Source organism: Misgurnus anguillicaudatus, chromosome 22, assembly GCF_027580225.2.
Source record: "Misgurnus anguillicaudatus chromosome 22, ASM2758022v2, whole genome shotgun sequence".
Taxonomy (NCBI): Eukaryota; Metazoa; Chordata; class Actinopteri; order Cypriniformes; family Cobitidae; genus Misgurnus; species Misgurnus anguillicaudatus.
The window spans coordinates 39,027,061-39,052,480 of record NC_073358.2 but is presented as its reverse complement, the minus strand read 5'-3'; the positions used below and the strand labels follow the sequence as shown (position 1 = coordinate 39,052,480).

At 37.0% G+C, this 25,420-nt stretch overlaps 1 protein-coding gene across 2 annotated transcripts in view; it reads left to right on the top strand.

The window, feature by feature from the left end:
- The first annotated feature begins 4,196 nt into the window (after window positions 1–4,196).
- Window positions 4,197–25,420, top strand: part of npas2 (neuronal PAS domain protein 2) — a 66,926-nt gene continuing 45,702 nt past the window's right edge. The window contains exon 1 of one of the 2 annotated variants that reach the window (XM_073860268.1): window positions 4,197–4,410. The gene's annotated coding sequence lies outside the window, so the exon portion shown is untranslated. The remainder of the gene's footprint in view (window positions 4,411–25,420) is intronic. The other variant, XM_073860266.1, reaches the window with a different exon arrangement.

Below are 25,420 nucleotides of genomic sequence, written 5' to 3'. Positions count from 1 at the left end.
AATTTCAAAATATGTGTTCTGCGTGTTGAGCGATCCTATGTGCATCAAGTGCCTGCTGCAGACGCGTCTAAAGGGTTTGTCATAAAAGAGATGCTCGCGTTTGCCAGATACTCGCATAATCTCATGCATAATCAAAGTTTACTGTTAAGGGAGTGTCTTGCTTGTATTTTGTGAACATGAGCGTCTCTTTTATCATAAACGGTTTTGACGCGTGTGCAGCTGGCACTTATTTTGACAAAACACGTGATGCACAAGGTTCACATGACGTAACAAACAGATATTTTGAAAACACAAGCAACACACATGAGACTCCGAACACTTCTTTTGAATTTGCGCCTCTCAGATGAGCAGTCATGAGCAGCCACTGCTAGAGACTTTTCAAAAGAATTTATTGTGAGAAGATTTGAAGCATAAGGGCAAATGGTTGTCCAGCATCATATTAAGAGATTATTTTGTTTTAAGAAAGTTTTGTACTGCTAAAACTTTAGAAAATACATCTCTAATAAAAGTGACATAATGGCCAATGTATGGTGACCCATACTTGGGATGGGAAGTGTCTTCTGCATTTAACCCATCCAAGTGAGTAGTAAACACATACACTGCAACTGGAGAAAGATGCCATGCCTAAGGCACCTCAGTCGCCCCTATGCCACAGAAATCTATTTTATAGAAAATTATGGAGGTCATGCTTTTGGCATGTTAAGTATCAGTTTCGTTGCTTTTGTCATAATGAAACCTGAGGTTATTGGTCAAACAGGGAAGCTGTTACAAAGCATTTTCTCAGTTGTAAGTCAAAAGGTCATGAAAAGTGCTGTGGTTTTGCATGTTGGTTTGAATCCCACTGTGCCCTTGAGTAGCACACTTATCCCAGGTTTTCTCTAGGGAGATTGTCTCCAGTAAACTGAACTGGAAAAAATACCGTTTCAAAATGGAGAGGACCCATACAAAAAATGTTATGCAAAAAAAAGATCACACAAAAGTGAGAAAGACATTGTGTGAATACAAAACAGAGATCTGACTGAGGATACAGCAGCTCTTGCTCCACAGCAGGGAGGCTATTACAAATAAATAGGACAAGGATGGCTGTTATCCAACTGTTCCTAGACACAGTAGTCTTTACCTGAAATCAGCACATGATAGAACCACTACCAGTCTCTATATTACTGTTTCACCCATAGTTTTCAACACACCACCCACTCAAACACTTAGGGATGACGTAAATTTCATATTATTGTGCGTCATGATCACAATTTTTAATCCGTGTCGGTGCAGGTTTGTCTATGAGCATGCACATCTGCTCAAGTTTATGGGTGGGTATGTGTGTATGTGTTTAAATCTTTCCCTATTATTCTCTATGAGTCAGCCCGTTGTGTAAACACACATGCAGGTGAGAGGGTGCTTAATCCTCCCTATTTCGTGTGTGCAGATTCAAAGTTAATGTAGCTCTCTAAGAATCAAACAATATGTGATGTCATTAATATCAAGATGTCTTGACCAGTAGCCTACTATGAGCGTACACAAAAATGCAACCGACAGTCTCAAGTCTTTAGCCGTGAGTTCAAACTAATTCAAAGTTTAACATAATGACCACGTTAACCTCATGTATACTTCATTTAATCGGCCAATGAATTCTTGGTGGATTAAAAGATTTAAATAGTTGCATTTTATACATAGAGCACTTCTTAAGAATTAAGATGTTCTACAGGACGGCTGAGCTCGATCAGTTTCTGGGTCACAGACCAGAGGACGGAATAGCAAGGAAGCATCAGTTTAAGTCTTGAGAAGCACCCATCATATATTTAAAGGAACAGTATGTAAGAAATGTATATCAATTAATCATAAAATGGCCTTTATATGTCACTAGACATTAAGAAATCATTCTCATTTCAATATCACTGACAACAGTAGTCCGGCCAGGATATTGTCATTTAAAAAGTGGAGTTGCAGCCCTCAATTGATGTTTATGTTGTCATGTTGTGTATTGGCCACTAGTTGTGTGATTGCAGTACCAGTTTTAGCCACAAGTTTTGTGATTGCAATACCAGTTTTGGCCACAATCTGTACATACTGTTCCTTTAACATGTGTACTGTCCCTTGCTCACTTCATGTGAGTTGATGTCTGATGCAGACATGTAAAAAAACGAGCAGAAGTGGGCCTATTAAAGGGACACTCCACTTTTTTGAAAATTGCCTAATTTTTTCAGCTCCCCTAGAGTTAAACATTTGATTTTTACCATTTTGGAATCCATTCAACCGATCTCCAGGTCCGGCGGTACCACTTTTAGCATAGCTTAGCATAATCCATTGAATCGGATTAAACCGTTAGCATTGCGCTAAAGAATAACCAAAGAGTATTTTTCCTAACTTGACTCTTCTGTAGTTACATCGTTTACTAAGGCCGAAGGATAATTTTAAGTTGCGATTTTCTAGGCCAATATGGCTAGGAACTATACTCTCATTCTGGCGTATTAATCAAGGACTTTGCCGCCGTAAATGGCTGCAGGAGGCACAATGATATTACACAGTGCCTGAAAGTAGTTCCCTTGGTAACTTTCAATAGCAGGGGACTATTTTCGGGAAAATGTGTCCCTTTAAAGTTATTGGATAGGATAAACAGAATTTCACTTCCTGGCTACAGTTCAGTTTGGTACACTGCTCCATCAGCATAAGAGCATTACATAGTAGATGGCTTTTATGTGACATTATTTTATAATTCAGTTATATTATTGAATTACAAAACCCAGTGCTCAGATTCAGGATTGTGTTGACTTTAAAGGGAAAAACCACTGGCAAAGATGTGTTTTGGATAGAAAGCGGCCCAGACAGTGTCAAATATTTTTGGTGAAAGTATAAGTCCCGTCTTAACCCACTGAACCAGAATCCCTTAAGTTGCTATGGACACAGCTTGGGCTCACATCCTGTATTTTGATTGTGCAGTTGTAACTAAGGGTGATTCACCCACTAGCGACCATTGCCATGGAGACTGGGTTCTCACATTATCTTGGAATTTTTCTGAGCAGTCGCTTCAAGTTCAGTCTGGGAGACAGAAAATGACAGAGATGGGAAAAAAAGAAAATTCCTATAACCTAACCCGCCGAAGCGAATTTAAGACATGCTTATCTAATCCGTCTGTGTGTATGCTGCAGAAACATCTATGCTTAGCATTCATCAGTGACTCCATTTTATGATGTATGCTTATTGTATTTTATTACTTCTGTTGCTTCTTAACAGTGTCATGCAATGATGCATTTATTTGGCTGTAGAGTATGGATGACCAGTGTGATTTCTCCCTTTGGTTTACAGCTGACTGTCCTTCACCGGTACGGATTTTATTGACCAAGCACCGTGGAGTGAACCGTCGGCAGATGGCAATCACTAGTGACCTACATACAAACCACAGCAGCACGAGCCAATTAACACACCGCCCTCCTGTCGATGTGTCCGCAGTCGGACATCATACTTATAAGAAAATCGTTTCACTTTCAAGAATTAGTCTAAGTTTGCATACATTACCGCAAGCAATAAATGTAAATAACTTGTATTATAACAAGTACTTTGCTGACATATATTTTAAGTAGGCTAAATACAATGTGGATATTGTAAATTGCACACTGTGAAGTATTTTTTTATACTACATGAAACATGAACAGGAAAACATGTATATCTCAAATACGATCCAATTGATAAAATAACACTGACAAAGAAAAAGGTAGACCTAAACAGTGTGCCGTGCGTAGATCTAGCTGGGTGTTACGTACCTATGACGCAATTTTTCAATTTATTTAGCAAAGTAATTCACAGCCACGAACTTTTATGAAACAATTGTGCTTACATAACCTACAAAACTCCCACGTAAATTGGGAACGTGCAACTTCTATTGTGTATTAATTCATCGTTCACCCTACTCATGACATTTTTCAGTCAAATTAGCGTCCTGTTTTTGTATCCCACGCGCCCCTTTATCACCACGTGAAGAACCGGGCTTTATGAGACGCGACGTCCTTAATTCTCCGCCGATGACATTCTCTGGCCGTTGGTCAAACTGTTTGAGAACAGAGCGAAGTGAGACCGGGCGAGCACGCGCGGCGAGTGTGCTTGCGGGCCCCCCGCCCCTCGGCCTACTGTGGCGAATCCGTGCTCGCTCCGCGCCGTGCGGCCACGCCCCTTCGCTCCTTTTAAGGTGTGACGACGGCTGATGACGTAAAGAGTGAGGTGTGTGCGTTGGAAAATGAACATCAGTGAATGAAAAAAGCGCTTTGGAAGTCACTCATTGCCCGCAGAAACGGTGCCGGTTATGTAACTCGATTTCGTGTGTAAAGCACGGGGAAAAAGCCGATGGTGTGCTTCGTTGCTGAAGATTCCTAACAACTTTTCTGTTCAAGTTGGGTTTTCATGTCGGTCTCTGGTTAGGTGAGTACAACCGTTTGTTTCTTGGTTAGTTTGTGAAATAAGGGCACACAAGAAGTGTGTCACTGTGTTAAAGGCGCCCGGTGCTGCTGTCCGTTTACATGGACGAGAAACCGGCAGGATGCTATGGATAGTTTGAGCCGTCAATTAAAGTTGCAGGATTTGGGACTTTTAATCGTTCTTGTCACTTCAGTAAGACGAATTAACATGATTTTAATGGTACGAAGTTAGTTATGTTGTTCTGTGTGATGATGTAACGATGATGTTTGAAATCTTAACCGATAAAGACAGTTTGGTAAGTCTTTGTACTTTGTTCTGTACTTTGGAAATGATGCTGTCTGGTAAGCATGAGACATATGGTGGGGCAGGTTGTGCAGTGCGTGAGTTTACGCATACATACCCATTCATTGACCGAGTTTGACGTCTGTGGTTATTTACAATGGAGGTCAAATCCTTTCTGGTCTTTTATTTATTTATTTATTTAAACCATTAAAATCACAGATAATGTTTTGATTGAACAAAGTCGACACCTTAATTGAAATTTGAACGTAATAACCCACTGAAAAAAACTCGCTTATGAAAAGATTGCGAGTTATGTAACGCATGACTTGAGAATCATGAGCCGGTGGGAGTGACGTCATGCCCTAAATTTCAGATCTGTCCGCGAGCCCTAGTCGTCGCTCTGTTACTCGTTCGGATTTTCCATATTTGCGTATCTGGTAATATTTACAGTTTTGCTTTGACGTGTCACAGTCTGCGTCTTTTTATGTGGACATTTTGTTTGGAGTAATCTTTTAATGCTTGCAAATAGACGTAGTTATCAATCAGTGGTCTAGAATATAAGTGACTTGCTGAATTGTGTAATGAAGACTTCATTGTAGAGGAATTCTGTGAGGATTATATATACACCGATCAGCCTCTCCGTGACGCGCGTGAGCTACATATGTCTGCGCGTGGCGGAGCACAAGGCTGGTATGAGCGCGCAATCTGATTGGTGCTTACGGGATTTACGCCTGAGCATCTGGCAGCTCATTATTTCTAAACTTTTCTTATTTTTACATCTATTGAATGAATAAAAATAGCAATACATAGCTTAAAAATATAAAGATGCACTTTAAAGGGATAGTTCACCCAAAAATGAAAACTCTTGTGATCATTTACTCACTCTTATGTTGTTAAAAACCTGTTGTTAAAAACCTGTTTATTTAAAAAAAAATTCAGATGAACATGAAGGAGGATAGTGTGAGGAATGTTTCTAACCAAACCGGAAAATAGTACCATGGAAGTGAATGGGGCTCACGAACAAGATGTGTTCGTGTCATTGCAAAGCTTCAAAAAAGTTTTATAACACATCCACTTTTAACCCACTTTGTCCTCATAGCAGACATAAAATAGAAGTAACAAAACCTACAATTTTACATGCTTGTGTTCACTTAAAAGAGAGGAATATGCTAAATTATGCACAAATATTTTGTACATTTTCTATGATGCTCGTTAAATAAGAACATTATAAGAACCGAACTTGCTGAAGACTGGTGATGACTAGATCAATAGTTGTGAGCAATTGGTCTGTCACATGCATTCAATAAGCCATTGATATTTGAAAACTGTGCTTTTTAAAAACAAACTTCAAAAGTTTTTACTTTAATATCTTGTTATTGGCTGATCCTGTGCTTTAAAGTTGCTAATTTGCTCATTATTGCCAATAGTCATTACCCAAGGAGCTAAAGCAGGTGTGTTTTAGATGACTAAAGGCATTCGTCTATGCTTTCTTATCTCTTGCTTTCTCTTTCTCACTGTCTCTTTTACTATCTATTCATTTGGCCAACTCTTGCTCACTTTCATGTTATGATATGAATACAAGCATACTCTGTGTGGGCAGCTTACTTGCCTTGTTTTGATCAAGATGTTAAATGGTTCTGAACGAAGATTCTCATCAGTAGAAAACCCACACACTAATGACTCACAGACAAAAAAGCGGAAACCTGATTGGGTGGGGGCTGGGACAGTCAGGTACATCCCCCTGGGTGTGAGTATGTGTGTTAGGTAACAGATGACACAGTGGCCACTGCTGGGCCGTTACAGAGCGTTCGCTCTGGAAACTGGGTTACTAGGGCACGGCCTGCAAGCTTCGCCCTAGCACGCAGGCAGGCATGTCATCGTGACTCGCCAGGCATAAATGGCAGTGAGCCACTGCTCTGCTTGCGTAGGCTAAGAGAAGCACCGGCCCTTTAAAATGTTTTCCGAGTGAATGTTCATTCGCGGACATTCAGTAGGCTACACATCTACAGCAATGAGAACTAAGAATAAAGCTGAAAACTGGGTAGAATGATGGTATGGATGAGCTAAAAAAGACAAAGAATGGGTATCATCAGTCATTGTTTTTTGTAAGACGAGGGTTTTATCTGATAATGTTGGTCGGATAAATTGTCAGTTAATGATTGACTTGTTGTTACTTTTCAACATCTGTATGTACAGGCATTGACTTCTAACTAGTAGATTTGGAAGTTGTATGAACCCAATGAATCAATAAAAACAGACCTGTTTCCTGAACTCATGCCCATGTTGAAATGGGCCAGCTGGTTGAAAAACTCACAGATGTCTAGGATGAATTTCAGCTTTTTAAGGATTTTATTGCTATGCACTGACTTGTGTGACGTAAATGTAACCACAACACAACACTGCTATTAGCTGAACATTTTTATGTATTACTTTGTTGCATACTGGCATATTTTAATTTTTTTATTTTTAATAATTTATTTTCTAATCCAAATAATTGTCCAATTATCAATACATTTTTTGTTCTGTGCTTATTAAATGCTTATTATTTCCGGGTTTATTAAATGCTTTGTCTGCCAAATCAGTCAGCAAATCAGTTTTTCATGGTTCAGCAAATCAGCTTTTTCATGATTCATTTAGGGTTAGGCTTGGGGTTTCTTTATTATAAGTAGATGGTTAATGATATCTACTCACCTTCCGATAAGATTCTTAACACACTTGTCAACCCATCCACACAGAATTTAATTTCAACACCACTTTTATTTTAAAGCAAAGTTGTATAGAGGGTATGCATTGACGTCACTTTTCCACGTGACCACGCCGGAGCTCGCCCTGTTGAGTGGCAAACGTTTAACAAAATGGCTGGTTTTCATAGTGGTTGCTGCAAAAATGCCTGTAAAACTGACTATTATCAGCTTAAATTGAATTTAGTTGGACTTGATATCAGAGGTGGACAATACTTAGTTACATTAGTTACATTTTCCAAGCATTTGTGCTTTATTAGGGTGTTTGTATGGGGAAATATTTTACTTCACTACATTCTAAAGCATATAATCATACTGTATTCTTTAATATTGCATATTAAAATATATTTTACACCTAATTACATTAAAATTGTGTAATTTTTACTTGAGTAAAAGTATGTTAATGTACCTAAATATTACATGTAAAACAAAAACTTGTATTTATGAAATGTAATCGAGTAAAACTTGTGATAATATACTTTGAAATGTATGTTTTCCAAAGAAAAACAGGGATAAAATACACTTGGAAAAATACTTTTAAGTAGAAAGTAAAACCTCTGCTTGATAGTGACCCTAGCAACTTGTCAACCCACCTGTGGTCTGTGGACGTTGGCATCAACAATCTATTTACTTCTCTTTTCAGTGTTTTTTTGGCAGTCTGTAAAACGATAGCTCCGAATACACTCATTCTGCAGCTCTGTCTTTTGCCACTCAGTGGGCGTAACCGCAGTCACTTTCGCCGAGGGTGACATCACGTGCATACCCTCTATATAAGCAATATCTGTTTATCCAAGTTATCGTATAGTCCTGCATATTGGCAACGCACTTAGGTGTGCTAAAATATTTGCTGCAGCATTACTTTTGTTTAAAATAGATTTTATATTATAATAAATATTAACAAATATTCTAATAAATTATAATATACTTTTCAATTTAAATTCATTTAATTCATCTAGTTAGTTTGTTTGGTATATGTTACTATACACTCAAAAAAATGATTCATTGGATTAACTCAATAAAATTGTGGGCAGGATTTCCATCCAATATCAATGTGTACCCCTAACTCATAAAAAACTGCTTTACACAACAAAAATATATTTTGAGTTAGTCCAACTCAATTTAAAGTAAATGGCAATACTCAATTAGTTGCCTCAACTCAATTTAGTGTAGTCTGAATAACTCGATTTAGCATAGTTTGAATAACTCAATGTAGTGTAGTCTGACTAACTCAATTCTGTTATTTTATATTAAACATTTTTATATCATACTAATTAGCATAAGCACATGTTAGCATGCTAATAATATTAACATATGATACTTTGGATGAGCATGTGAGAAGAGACTGATCTCCAAACAGGCATTAACACAGTTAGTGCTCATTGAGAGAAATATGTCACATCCACAACCAAACCACAAGCGCCACTCTGCACGATGGTAACCAAAACATTTGAAAAAATACAACACAAAGGCTTTTAAATCAATAAGATAAACGGACATTAAACACTAAGTCTTTCTCTTTCCTTAAACATGCATAAAATACGGTAACACTTAATTAAAAAATTACTCTCCAAAAGCAGTTGCATGCAAAGCATGCTGGGAAATTCTTTTTCCAGAACCCAAACTTAAACTAATTGTGTTAAAACAATTAAAATGAAATCAAGAAATTTTAGTACATATTCATTTTGTGTTAGACTAATTAAATATAAATACTTATTGCTCTTAATGAGGTATTTTTAATAAATTGAACACAATTTTAATGTGTCATTTCTAAGAAGGGCTTGAATCATTTTTTTTTTGAGTGTATGCTTGCCAAACCTGGTCATGGGTTTGAATGCACTGTAAGTTGCTTTGGCTCAAACTGTCTGCCAAATACAATAATGTCACATTTCCCCTTCATTTTGATCAACAACTCACACATAACACAAGAAAGCTCCTCTCCTGGATGTCGTCTTATCTTCATGTCTTTGAAAAACCGCATAAGACATTTCTGCTAATGGCCACCTCTGGATAGATGTTTTCATAACAAGTTTCATTTTATATTGTTGTCTGTTTTTCTTGGCTTACTTTTTAAATGTTATAAAAAAGACTGTTTGATAGATTTTTAAGAAGTATGTTTTGAACTCTTTAGGATGTTATGTTATCAGAACAAAACACACATTTTATACTTTAGCTTTTGCTTTGAGATCAGCTTGTTTATTGGCATAATAAACGAGACATAAAAGTTAAAAGCTGTGCCTTAAACTACTTTGAAAAGTCTGCTACACAGCAACATTCAGTAATGATCATACATTTCTTTGATGATGTGAAAGCTTGTAAATGATCATGCTTTCAGCTGCAGGGTTAGAGAGTCAGACTGTTACTGCTGTGCTCATTAGTTACATTATGTTTGTGTGTTTGACCCATATTTGGCCATATAATGTCCGCCACCAATGTTAAAGGAATAATTATATGGTTCTCATAATGGTAAGAGATATTAGAACCACACAAGAACCAATGAGATTCAGCATTTACGACATTTCACAATTTTTAAACTAACAGATGATTTGTATCTGATCAACAATGCATTTATCACCAAATAATCTCAAAATATAATTCGCCTTTTCTCACAAACATATTGTTTTGCCTTTAGGAAAAGTGCTTTTATCTGCTGATACCGATTATAGGCACATCTATAGTTTTAACATAAGCTTTTTAAATACACAAATGTACTGAACATAAAATTACAGGATATCTCGGATAGTAAAATTTAGTGAAAAATGGGTTAGTCTTTATATGCATTTGTGTATTGAGTGTAATGTTTGGGTATATTGTTTTGAAGCTCTGCCAGCATCTGCGTCGCAGCGAGAATGGGGTTAGTTGAACTGCTCATTGGAAATGCATTGCGATTATCATGTGAGTGTTACATCCAGCAAATGAATAAAGCCATGAGTATGTGCTGCTGGAGAACTCTCTGGAAAGATATTGAAGGTTTAATGGACTCACGGGCCATTGGTAAAAGTCAGAGGGCTTTTTACTCATCCAAGTCTCTGAACAAACTGTATACACAGATACGAGGCCAGAGCTGCAGAAATCAAAGTTTGTGCTAATTTGTGAATTGAAACTGAAGCTGTAGATCTGACTCAGAACGTGAGACTCAGAATTTGTTCTTTTTTATTTGCTACTCACCAAGCTGTTGGAAAACAAACTGTTGGAATTCATTAGGGAGACTGTGATTCGTGTGCTTCCACTGCTATGTAACTGCAGGTCTGCAATAAATACTAAAGCATAAATCTGTCGGTTATGCTGTTATAAGAGTCAAATAATTCAGGGTAATATCTAACCATCTTTAGACTCACTGTATAAGCATCTTCAAAATTGTGACCCTGCAACACAAAACCATAAGTTGTACGGGTATATTTGTAGAAAAAGCCAAAAATACATTGCGTGGGTCAAAATGACATTTCTTTTATGCCAAAAATCATTAGTATATAATGTATTTTGTAACATTTCATTTTTGTGATATTTTTTCAATATTTAGATTTTTTTCACCATCACATTCCAGATTTTTAAAATCGTTTTAAATCTCGTTCAAATAATAGCCTCTTTCACACAGTAATTCTGGTAAATTACCAAGAATTTACCAGAATGAATTTACCAGTGAATACAAAAATGTGCTGTTCACACACGCAGTGGCGTTCTGTTATTTTACCAGTAAGACATCATTCACACATCAGTATCAAAATACCGGTAAATTCGTTGAGAAAGCGGAAGTACCTGTACGCGGTGAGCTCAGTGTTGTATTTGTAAAGAATCCACGTCGTTCATAACCACGGTCCGTATTTTGTTGTTTTCACGTCTGTGGTAAACAGTCGCGAAGTTGCTCATGACCAAACCACATGAGACGACGTCAAACCGAAAATGCGTTTTTAACAACAGTACTGTTTGCACTTTAGGCTTCACAGAGGGCGTGCTAAGGACGTCGGCAATTCGGTGGTAAGCTGTTTTAAACAACTTTGGTGAAGAAATGTGGACGTAAACTTCAGGTGTGCTCAACTTTCAAGCAGCATGTGTGTGTGGAAACGTCAGTAAACAGTGCGGGGGTAAACGCGTCATCTGTATTAAAACGCTATGATTGGCCCGAAGCTGTCAGCACGGTCTAAATGCCGGTAATCCTATAATTTTCGTTCACACACAGCGCTTACCGGTAAATTACTGGTAATCTTACAACCTGTCTTACTGGTAAATTGGGAGCACTGATTTACCGGAAAGGTTCTGTTCACACATGACATGTTAACGGCAATTTACCAGTAAATTACCAGTAAAGACTGTATGTGTGAAACGGACTCCTGTCCTAACATTACAAACCATGCATCAATGGAAAGCTTATTTATTTAGCATTTGGATGATGTATAAATCTGAATTTCAAAAAATTACCCTTATGGTTTTGTGGTTCAGGGTCACAAGTGTCCATATTCTGTTACACTTTAATTAAAATGTATTTTTTACTCTCATATTATTCCAAATTCATATGACTGTGGTCATAAATAAGGATTTTAGGCATGTAATTATCTTTTGGCCATTTATAAAATACTTTCAATTTGGCACACTTGGTGTGTGAAGATGTCAGATTTGATTATGATTCCAAACAGCATTGCTCATAGAGATTTAAGAACTCAGGATGGCAAGATGTGGCTTTAATTTCAGGCTGCTCTTTACACAAAGCTATCATGTGCCATCTTGAGATGTCTCCAAGTCATCTCCAAGTCCAATGAACTACATTTATGCCTCTGTTTCTCTATAATGTATTCTGCTAAATGTCTGCCACATGTAGGAACTTTTTTGTAACCCTAACCTGCCACTTGCTAAATTCAAAGTTAATCAAATCCTTTTAAAGCCCAACCACATATCAAAACTGAAATCCAAGTCAGACTTCAGGGCTCGATCCCGAGACGAGTTTCCACTTGTGCCGTGGGGAAATAAACGGCTGTAGATGGTTCTGGGACAGATAAGTCTATCCGAGTGGAGATTTAATGGCCGTAGAAGGTCTCGTGGGGCAGAAGCAGCTGTACTGTTGCCTCATGATTACGTTAAGGGAGTGGAAGTATGCTGCACATGACTGCAGAGAGAATGTCTGGTATTTGTGTCGCTCTCTGTAACCTTCTAATGGTGTCATATGCAATGTTCAGTGTACAATTATATAATCGGTCATGCAGACGTCATGTCTCTGTCTTTCTTTCTTTTTCCTACTTATGATCCATCCGGCTTGCCCTCCCTCAACTGTCTTTTTGCTTTTATTAGTTTTTCCTGTATGGGTGTATGCTTTTTTCCTTTTGTTCATCTGACATCTCCAAAATTACGAATGCATATGTGGCTTTGCTTGGGATGTTTGTCCAAAAGATGCATTTAATAAACTTTGACATGAACCTTAAATTAGTGGACTGATGATGTGTAATGCAGAAAGATAAACAGATCTATCAGATGCTATTGGATGTTGCACCTGATCACAGCTAAGCACTTACTATAATACATTGAAAACACGTGTTGAGTGTGTACACTATATGTAGTGGTCCTTATAATGGGTTAAAAAAAAAATAATGTTCAACTCTCAACCCCTAAATGTATTAGGATATCAATAAAAACACACAGTGCAAAATTTTTAATTGTTCCTACAATATCTAGAGGTTGCTCAAAGCCTTTGAATATTTCCGAAATCACATATGTTTCCAAAACTGTACCATTTAAAAACGCACAACACACATAAAACTTGTTTCTTGTAGGGTAACTTTGTTCCAGTTATTTCAGTCTCTTCTGATCCGAGTAACCATTATAGCGTACTTGCTTCGTGTTGGTTCAGTCATTGTCTCTGTGTATATTGTCTATTGTGCTTCATTCACATTGAAGCTTTCTTGCTTTGAAAGACATATCACAACTAACACAGGAGTTTTAATTGCATGGAGCATGCTCAAATAAGTCCATTGCTGCCATAAGTATATATTATTAGGGCTGGGTATTGGCAGGGCCTCACGATATGATACATATCACGACACATGGGTCGTTGTACAATGTATCACGATACGATTCAATACATTGCATGCTGTGATACATTGTGATACTTTTTCTTTTTTCAAAAATGTAAAAAAAAGAGCTGAATTTTTCTTTAAATATCAATAGTAGAGATTGAAATATCGATACACTATCATGGAAAAAACTATCACGATAGTTAGCTGTATTGGTATTTTTGCACATCCCTATATATTATTAAATAATTATATATGCTAGCACAAAGTATCATCTAATATGCGAATGTGTTAAACTTCAAAGGTCTTGAGCAACCTCTAAATATTAAATTATTAAAAATTTTGCCATATTTATTTATTTTTTTATTCAAACATATTAGTGGGGTGAGAGCATGAACTTTTAAAAGTTGAAAAGTAAGGACCACCCTAGTGTACACTCTTAACTCTTTCGCCGCCATTGACGAGATATCTCGTCAATCAAGAGAAAACGCTTCCCTGCCAATGACAAGTATTTCCGTTTTTCCGCAATACCGCTATTATCCACCAGGTTTAAACCCGGAAGTATTGCCCTATGGCAAGCTGCTGCATGTCCGTGTCTGTTTTAAAGATCGCACTGAATGGGAACTCTATGAAAAGTCCGTCACAGAAATGGAATTAGAGCTTTTTGCTCAAAATGTGGTGTTTTGCAGAAACCTACCCATATTCAAAAGCTGATTACAAAAGAACTACTGAAGGTAGGATAAAACGTCTTTTTTTTTTTTTTTTTGAAAGCAGAGAGTCTGTTCTTTCATTTGATATATTGTATGTTTATATATTTAAAGAAGAACATTTTCTGGAAAGCATTAAACTTGTGAAAATCATGAAAAACACTGGCGCTGGCTGGCAATTTTTTTAAAAAAAACGCTGGCGGTGAAAGAGTTAAAAATGAAGGTGATACATTTATATACATTTACATTTAGCAGACGCTTTTAGATACTTACAGAAGTAAGGAAAACAGGTTAATGATTTGTCATAACAAAGCATGACACATTAGAAGTGCTGTACAAAATCTATTTCAGCTTATGATGCATTAGAAGAATAATGTTTAGTTTCATAAAGAAAAGTTTAGTTAATGGTTCCTATAAAACACTTTTTTTACCCTGTGAAGATCTTTTTTTTCCATTACTGAGAAGAACCTTTTGTGCAACTTTATAGAACCACAGCCTGACAAAGAACCTATTAGCAACCTTTATTTTTTATAAGTGTATGTATGAACATAGCCCATGTGTGTATGTGCATAAATGAAAGAGTTTTTTAGGATAAGACATTGTTTAATCTATTCTCTTCAGGCCTGTGTTGGGTCTTTATTTATCCAGGTTTCTAGGTTAGTTCTATTCTTAACTCTGTTCAGGTTAAAACTATTCCTGTCCAAGCCAGGCTTAATTCCATTACAGTTCATCTGTTTTGTGGGGTGGTGTAGTAGTTAAAGGGGTTTAAGCATTTTTGCCTGTTCAGTTCATGAGTTGCCTTTTGAAATTGTGCCTAATCATCATGGTGTACGTACACAGATACTAAAGCAAAACCCCAGACTTTTGCCTCTGTCAGATTTTCAGATTTTTTTAAGTGTTCAGTCACAGTGACATGCAACACTCTTCGAAAAATGGTGTGGACTCTAATCCTCCACAACATTTTGCAACTTTCAAGCATAATGTTTTCTTTCATTTCTAATGTACATCAGTCAAAAAGCCTTTGTTTAAAAGCTATTAACAAAAACCATGCCATGAGCACACACTCTTAGAATTAAAGGTACTAAAGATGTCTGGGGCGGTACAAAAAGTACACTTTTGTACCTAAAAGGTGCATATTGGTGCCTCCAGAGGTACACATTAGGGCTTTTCGCACTGCAGGAACCTTTTCATAGTATTTGTGGAACTACCAGCTTTTTAGCGTGTTTGAACCTACGTACTGGTACATCAAAGGTACATATTAGTACCTTGTTAAAAGGTACCGTCCCATTGACAACTATTGTGCCTTTTATTCTGAGAGTGTATGCTCATGGATGTTTTTTTTAAAAGAATGAAAGAAAATATTTTGCTTGTAAGTGGCAAAATGTTACGCAGGATTACAACCCACACATATGAAAACATAACACTCCTTAAATAAAAAATATGCCTGTTGTGCCATAGAAGAGGGAGTCTGGAACACATCCTTAGGTGTTGCCCGAGAACTCTGGGAGAACATTGGTCTTGTTGGAGTTATGACCAGGTCACAGTTAAAGCCCCTGACCCTTTTGTCTCAAAATGTAATGTGCCCCAGCCCCTCGTCAGTAATAGTTAATAATAATGATTATTGTTATACATATTATAATAAATAACCACGCATAAATACGCAATAGTAATACAAAAACATTTATAAATAAGCATTTGATGGAGGTGGAACGGTAGGCAGTTTTCTTTGCAGCACTACGCAGCAGTCAGCGCCACCTAGTGGATGAAAGCATAAATATGGATTGCCTTAAAAACTTGTCATTGGCAACGTTTTCTTTTAATTGAGGAGATAACTCGTCAATGGCGGGAAAGTGTTAATTATTTATTTAATAAATAATTCCATTTAAAATCTGTAAAAAAATACATTTGATTTGATTATTTGATGTAATCATTTTTATGACCTTTTTAGTCCGCCCTTGCCCCTGTTGACAAACCATTGTTTTGGTTTCAGCAATATCAAAGCAGGTGGTCATGTTAGAGCTGACTGTCCCCTGGGAAGATCAGATTGAGAAGGAAACAGACAAATATTCTAAGCTGGTGCTTGGATGTCGTCAGCAGGGGTGAAGTACCCAATGTGGGGCGCTTGAAGTAGGCTGCATAGGATTTGTAGCTCACACACTGTGCAAGGTCTATTCTCTATTAGGCATCAAAGGAGCGCTGGAGAAAAGCCATCATATCCACCACAGAGGCTGTTGAAAAGATGGTCCAGCATGTTACATTTAAAACATTATTGAAATGTCAGGATGGCCCAGTTGTTGATCGGAAGCTACACTGAGCCCACCCAGACAATGCATAGAAAGGCAGGGGAGAAGAAAATGTTTAGTTTGTTCAGTGCACCTTTACTTCAGGCTAAATGTGCTCCAGTCAGCCATATAAACAGCTCTGTGTGACATTGGCTTGTAAGTGAGTGTGGCACAAAAGAAACCATTACTCAAACAGCACCATTTGGAGCGCAGTTGAAGTTTGCCAAAAAACATAGTAGTGACCCAGTTGCGATGTGGGAAAAGATTTCGTGGTTAGATGAGAGACAACATCTTTCAAAGGATCTATGACTACTCATCATCTTACGAAATGCCATTTCTACAGTGACTAATGGTGGTAGCTGGTAAACTGGGCATATTTGATCAAATAGAAAGATTAGCAAAATACACGTAAATACCTGAAATTAAACATCATATTGTTTAACGTTAATAATTAATTTATGAGTGTTTTTTTTTTAAGTTTTACCCAACAATGATTTATAATTCAGTGATGTGTCTGAGAAAGAGGCAACTTGTAAGTAATTGTAAAAAATAAGATTATTAAGAAAATTTAAAATGCTTTGAAAATGTGTTTGTTTGTGTGTTTTGGGGAGACTAGTGTGAAAGATTCCCTTTTTCTGAGTGTTTGTGTTGGGACTGGTTGTGGAGGCAGCTATGCATTGTGGGATATAGATAACAGTAGGGATGCACCGATATGGAAATTTTGGCCGATACTGATAACTCTTTATATTTGGGGGCCAATAACCTATATATATATAGACTAGCATACTCTTCTTAAGCCCGCAACACATGTCATCTTCGTGCTATGTCACAGAAAGCACCAATAAAAACTCCACATGGCCAGCAATGAGCTGGTGAAGTGGTTCAACAAACCAAAATAATCCATCATTTATCGGCTTTCATTTATCGGCCTAATTTTGTTATCAGACCGATAACCGATAATATTAAAAATAAGCAGTTGTCGGCCGATAACGATATGTCGGCCGATATATCGTGCATCCCTAGATGACAGTATGCTCTCCCAATCTATTTTCCACTGTTAGACAGAGATATGAAGATATTTGCACTGTAAAAAAAATCATAGAAATTACAGTGTTACTTGCAGCTGGTTGCCGGTAACTTACCGTATATTTAAATTTATGTTATTTACTGGCAACATTTTGTTCAAAGTTAAATGAACATTAAACATTTACAAGTCTTTGTCACAGAGTAAAACTAAAATAACAGCATCAAGCAAAGCATTCTGGGAAACAAAATCTGAAGCAAAAAAACCCCGAAAACGGTTGATGATGATTTCTGGTTCCCAGAATTCTTATTATGAGGCTGTTATTGTATAGTTTCATTCTGTAAAGATAAAGACTTGTTAATATTTAAAATGTATTTAACTTTGAACAAACTCTTGCAAGTAAATAACATTAATTTAAATCTACGGTAAGTTACCGGCAACTAGCTGCAAGTAACACTGTAATCGGTATATGGTCAGTATTAAAAAGTAAATTCTTAATTTTTACGCAAAATCCAATATCCGCTTTATTCTGTCATCTTTTCTCACTTTTTTCCCAAAACGTGATAAATGCCAGTCCGCGTTCTCTGCAGAATGCAATAAATCTGCTTAACAAATCACAGCGCACCATTCCACGCATTGTAAACAACAATGGCAGCGCATTGAATACACACAGAATCCTAGTTTTTCTCATCTACTTTTTACTTTGTGATCAACAAAAAATAAAATAAATAAATAACTTTGATGGCATTGATAAACCTGTGGTGGTTTTCTGTGGCGGGGAAGAAACGTAAGCCATCAAAATCAAAAATGTTTATGCGAGAGGCTCTCGAGAGACGGAAAAATTCTGGATGTTGCTTGTTCTCCCGACAGCATCAAGCTTCTGTCATGCTAACACATTGACCCCAGGGGATCTTATGAAAAACTTTCCATTATTTTACACGTCAAAAATCGAGCAGGACCAAAACATTTTACAGCTGATCGATGTCAAAAAAGTTTGCAGACGACACCCCAAGTATAACAGCAGCAATGACAGTGTTCTTAACATGAAGTAAGTATTTTGATTAATGCCATTAATTTATGAATTATCTAAATGAATATAACATGGCAAAGATGAATGCACATTTATATATTGATTAAATAGATTTATAGGATTTTGGGGAAAAAATTGTCATGGATTTATTGCACTTTGTGGAAAAAATAATCAGTTTTTATAATAAATCTTTGAAAATCAAATTATGGATTTGATGGGTTTTTAATGTAACCTAAAGATGCTACGTGAAATTTTGTAACAGAAAATAGTGGTTTTCATCGTGTCACTTTCTTGGTATAGAAAACACGTTTTTACCGAAATTAGTCAAAATGGATTTATTGCGTTTTGGAACCAAACCAAAGTGTGGTCTTTCATCATCAGGTGGAATTTTGAACAAATGTAAAACGACTTCAGTATAATTTAACTTTGAAGTAGCGCAGTGTTACTTTCGTCCCAGCTGACACCAGGTGGGTCAAACGTAACACAACAGAACAAGAAAATTGTGAGAAGGCAAACCTCAGGATGTGTTACAGCACTAAATAACCTGTGAATTGATCAGCACTGTAACACATAAAACGAGAAACAACGCGGTATAAGAAAAAAGTGACTGCTTTAGGAATTTACTTATCATGGTCAAAAACGCGTGAAACGATGACGAAATAGCGTGATATTTGACAGCTTTGTCAAGGGTTGCATGCTAAAGATGCTAGCATAGTTTGGAATTCAAATGTAGTAAGGGTTTTGTTGCCAATTACCAATGAGGCCTCCGATTATGACTCTCTTTGACTACTTTTTTAGAGATTAGGAAGAGTTGCAGGATCCCAAATAAATAAACACACATTAGTTTGGTTAATAGAATCAATTATGTTATTGCATGGGGAAAAACACAAATGAGATCTCATTATCAATCAAAATAAAATTGCTTTTGCAGTCTTGATTGTTTGCATTTGTCGCTCTGTGGGGAATGCATATGTGCGCAGGTGTGTAATGTTTCTTTACAAAGGAACATCGCCATCTACTGGCCTGGAATGCATGCATTTTTGTGATCTGTGTAAATGCCAATCTGTTTTACGAGGGCTGATGTGTGTTTATTACTTCATGTTGTTTAAATGTAGCCTACAATCTTATCTCCCATGTCTCATGAAATACAACAGAAGAAATTTCTGCTATGACTCAAACTGTACCCAGATTTGCCAAAATAAAAGACAGAAATATCAAAAGAAACATTACTCATCAAATTCTGTCAGATTGTCTGAGCTATTCTTTTCAAATTAGCATTACACCTTCATACGCATATGTCAAGTCTCAGGTTTCTGCCTTTGAAGTTAATACCTAAACGAAACATGATTGAGAATTCCTTGTAAAAACAAAAGACATCTCTGAGCAATCTCTGGGTTTTTCTCTGGGATGGATAATGTATTTAATACAGGTTCTTTGTTACAGTCAGGTGAACTTAACCAGCGGCTCTTAGTGTGTATGCGTGTCAACGTAATTTTTTTTTTTATTTGGTTCTAGTTGCAGTTTACAGTCTTTGTGTCGATCACTCAATTCCTCTTTATGTGTTTTGTGAGACTGCGAAGATTGTTTGAGTACTTTATATTAATAAAATCTAATGAAAGTTTGGGATATAGAAGTGAATTATTTATACTATGTTAGTACTGCTGCTGCTGCTGCTTACAGAAGAGATTGATGGTTTTTAATAGACTAATGAGAGGAGACCACAAACAGTCGTTACACTAAAAACATCACAGTGTTAGCCAAAGGGCTCTTTAAATACAAAACCACGTTTGATAAATTAGTGCAGCCTATTTCATATAAAATATTAAAGGGATACTTCACCGATTTAGCATTCAGCTTTGTATCTGTAGAAACCCGGCAGTATTACTGAATGACCATGTTTCCCTCCATCATTTCCCCCTGAGAGGAGAGATATCTGCATTTTGGTTCTGCAAAAAAGTCCTCCGATGATGCAAAAATCGTCATATTACATCATCGGAGGACTTTTTTGCAGAACCAAAATGCAGATATCTCTCCTCTCAGGGGGAAATGAGGGAGGGAAACATGGTCATTCAGTAATACTGCCGGGTTTCTACAGATACAAAGCTGAATGCTAAATCGGTGAAGTATCCCTTTAAGAAGGTCTGGTAGGTTATTAAATGGCTGGTTAGAAAGGGCATTCTTGAAAAAGTGACTTGGATGCAGGACTGGGGTTAAACGGGTTGAAATAGATCCTTTTTTTTGAGTTGTGAATGTCGCTGCACCACAAAAATGTTTTGTCCTCACTGACACCTGAATTTACCCGAATCCACCAAACACACACCTTCAAACCAAACAAGCCCACATTCACATAACTCCGCCCAAATGTTTACAATAAGCCACATTAAAATGCACTAAAGTAGTTAAAGTATGAAAACAATGCAGTAAGATTTAGAAAGTAGACTTAACAGCATACAATCTCTTCACACTCTCTCTCTCTCTCTCTCTCTCTCTCTCTCTCTCTCTCTCTCTCTCTCTCTCTCTCTCTCTCTCTCTCTCTCTCTATGATGGTGCCAGTATAATTAAGTGATCACTGTTCTGTTTGATAAAAAGTAGTTCACTGGTAAATTAAAAACAGGCCATTTTAATTATAGTCTCTCTTTCCTTAATTAGTTTGTGTTTTTCCCTCTAACTATGTATAATAGATCCTCTCGCTTACTTTAGCCTGATCTTTCTCCATCTGTCTTTATTCTCATATAAAGAGGCGAGAAGCACAACAACCTTTCAATGACTACTCTGGAAAAGAAAGTCTTTGCACACACACTCGCTCATGAACAGCGTCTTTTACTCGATGATTAGCTTTTCATTAAGCTGGGTCAGACTGCATTAAGATAATTACAGTTGTAAAAGAACAATGTGGGTTTACCGTGCAGCAGAGGACACGCATATACGGATAATTGCAACACAGATCAACACTCAACAAGCATAAATGGCTTGGGCCAGTAACAGAGAGAGAGAGAGAGAATTGAATTTTAACAACCTTTTATTACAAAAATCTTCAAAAAAATCGTTCACAAACTCAACTCATATACTTTTCAGTGAAATGTAATACAATACAAAATAAATAAAAGAAAAACAACATCACATCAACGCTTCAGAGATATCAAGTTCATCATTATTAGACAACGAACACAACACATTGTCCAAGCACCACTCAAGTTCAAAAACATTCAGTGTGCTCATTAGTTTATAAAAATTAAACTCAATTACAAGTCGTGATTTTACCAATCTTTTAAAAACGGGTAGAAGTTCTTGATCACCTTTCTGTTCAATTTTGTTCCTCCTAGTTACATAAATGGCTAGTTTTGCAGTACCAACAATAAAATTGAGCAACTGACATTTGATTTTTTCCTTCATAGTGTACCTACAGCCAAGGATAAAATCCTGCTTTGTAAAACACACCCCAAATGATTCAGAAAGAAACTCTAAAAGGGTGAACAAGGAAGAAAGTCTGTTACAAAACATAAAGCAATGATACACAGTCTCCTTTACATTGCAAAAGGGGCAGTTTTCACTTACATTTGGGTTCAACATTGCCACAAAAGAATTAACTGCTATGGCTCCATGGAGTATCCTCCATTGAAGATCTCCTGCCCTTTTAGATAAGGGAGGTTTGTAAAGAACATTCCACACAGGTTTTGTCGAATCAGTGATCCCTAGTGTGTCTCTCCATACATTGTCACTTCTGTTTTTCAACCATTTAATGTTTGTCACTTTCACAATACTTCTGTACAATACTTTTCCTCCAGCTGCAAAGAAATCAATCTGCTCATCACATTCCTTCTTCAACACAGGGTTGGTGAAGCTTGAAGAGGTAAAATCAGGTGTAATACTTATATCTGGAAAATAGTCTTCACAGTCTGGAGTTATACATTTCTTGTTGTATTCCTCGAGTAAAGTTCTTTCTTGTGCACTCAAGGCCCAATACAGTTTGTCCAGAAATCGTTTAGTAAATCGTAGAGACCTTACTTTTAAAAAGTCAGAAGCCATTTCTACGTCTTTAAAATCAGGTCCTGCAATGTTTATAATGTGTTTCAACTGTGAAAATCCACTTCTATACATCAAATCCTTAAGGCCTGGTAGATCTTCACCCGAAACATCAAGACGCGACCCACACACAATGGGCTCCTCAAGAAGCCAGTACAAGGACATTGATGGTTCCATCCATTGGTGTTCAAACAGGCTCCATATTTTAAAGAGACTTCGGTAGAAAACAGGAACTTTTTTAAGATCAAGCTTTTTAAAGTCCATTAAAACCAAAACAGAGTCCAGGCCAAGTCCACTTACTCTGCGTAGAATGCACTGAGCCAGTGGTCTCCATACCAGTTTTTCAGATCCCAGCAGAAATTTCTGCAAAAACTGAAGGCGAAAAGCAGCACATCTACTTGCCAAATGCACTAGGCCTTGGCCTCCATCTTCTTTGGCCAAAAACAGGACACTTTGAGGGATCCAATGTAGATGGTCCCAAAAAAAAGTTCACCAGTTCAGCTGGAATTTTTGATAAAAAACCAACAGGAGGGTCAACACATGCAAGTCTATGCCACAGGGAGGAAGCCGCAAGATTATTGATAATAAGTGTGCGTCCTCTGAAAGACAGCTGGGGAAGCAGCCATTTCCATTTTTTCAAACGACCTATAACTTTATCCGCCATTCCTTCCCAGTTCTTCTGTATGAAAGAGTCCTTGCCTAAAAAAACACCAAGATATTTTAAACCATCTCTTTGCCATAAAAGGCCTCCTGGTAGATCGGGATTTCCTCCCTCCCAATTTCCAGTCAATAGGGCATCACTTTTTTTCCAATTAACAGTAGCTGATGAAATAGCTTTAAAGTCATTGACAGTTTGTTGTAACTTTTGAACATCATTGCTATCATTTATAAAAACAATAACATCATCAGCGTAAGCGGATAAATAAAAAGTGGTATCACACTGTGGCAATGTCAAACCCTTTAACTTATTACGTAGCATAAAAAGCAGAGGTTCTATAGCCAGGGCATATAAAATTCCAGACATGGCACAACCCTGTCTGACCCCTCTCTGTGCTTTAAAGGGGGTACACAAACCACCATTTATTTTGATCACACTCTCAATTTCACAGTACATCATTCTGATCAAATCTATAAAACTGCGATTGAACCCAAAAGCTTGTAAAGTATGCCACAAATAAAGGTGTTCAACCCGATCAAAGGCCTTCTCTTGATCGAGAGAGATTATACCAATGTTAACACCGAACAGTTTTGAGACTTCCAACACATCTCTGAGTAAAGTAATGTTATCAAAAATTGATCTGTTTGGTATGCAATAAGTCTGATCGTGGTGTATTACCTCTCCTACTACTTTACTCAATCTTGTTGCCAAGGCTTTGGACAGTATTTTATATTCTGTACACAACAGAGAGACGGGCCTCCAGTTTTTAATGTTTTGTAAATCACCCTTTTTGGGCAATAGAGTGATAACTGCCCTTCTGCAACTAAGTGGAAGAAACCCTTTGATCAAGCTTTCATTAAACACCGCTAAAAGATCATCTCCTAGAATATGCCAGAAAGTTTTGTAAAATTCAATGGGTAGCCCGTCAATTCCAGGAGATTTTCCGTTCTCCATACTCATCAAGGCTATGCGGAGTTCGTCTACTGTTAAGGGTAGTTTTAAAAAATCATTACTCTCTTCATCAAGCTTTGGCAGGCCTTCAAAAAAGCTGCTAGCAGCCAATATCTTTTCATCAGTCAATTCAGCCGTATATAGTTCTTTATAAAATTGTACAGCAACTTCTCTTATCTCGGTGGTCTTAGTTAATTCCTGCCCTGTATCAGAAACCAAGGAATGAATTATTCTGTTTTGACTATTTTTCTTCTCCAGGCCAAAGAAGAATTTGGAAGGTGCGTCCATTTGTGAAACATTCTTAAAGCGAGAGCGAACTAGCGCCCCTTGTGCTTTAATGCCTAACAGATTTGCCAAGGAAGTTTTCTTTAATGTAAGGGCTTCAATATGTTCTCTTTCTTGTGTAGAAGCAGGCAAACTGAGCAAATCAGCTATCTCAGTCTCTAAGGTGTGTAATGATCGAGTTATTTCTCTTGTGACATTAATAGTGTACTGCTGGCAAAAGCTCTTAATTTGTATTTTTCCGCAGTCCCACCACTGTTGTAAAGAGCTATATAAATGCTTTTGTTGTTTGAGGACATCCCACAAAAAAATAAAAGAGTCTTTAAAATGTTTGTCATCATTCAGAGAAGTATTAAAATGCCAGTAGGCGCTGCTTGACTTCACGTTGTTTACTAATACAGAACAAAAAACTGCACTATGGTCTGAAAATCCTACTGGAATAATTGTACAAGTTTTAAAAATATTAACCTGGTGCCTGAAGCAATAAAAACGATCAAGACGTGCCAAAGACAATAAATTATCTTTGCAATGAACCCAGGTATATTGTCTTGTTGTTTTAAACATATTTCTCCAGATATCACAAAGATCAAAAGTTTCAACTAATTGCTTTAAAACCTTTTGAGATGCAACGTGTGGTTCTAGATGGTTTCTGTCTTTTTTATCGTTCTCGGTGCAGTTAAAATCTCCACCTAAAACTAAAAAAACATCTGCATTTAGGCTTTTCAGGGTGGTATTAACCAAATTTAAGAACAAAGCTCTTTCCACTCCATTACAGGGAGCATAAATATTTAAAAAAACCATAACAATTTTTTCAAACTTAGCTGTAACTTTTAAAAAACGACCTTTTTCGATTTCCTCAAATTCATAAGAAACTGGAGTCAGATTTTTGGAAAATAAAATTGCAACGCCTCCACTAATAGAGGATTTGTGACTAAGAAAAAGTTGACCTCCCCATTCTCTTTTCCAGTCTATTTCATTTATTTTGTCACTGTGTGTTTCCTGTAGAAACATTACGTCAGCAGACTTCTGACTTATAA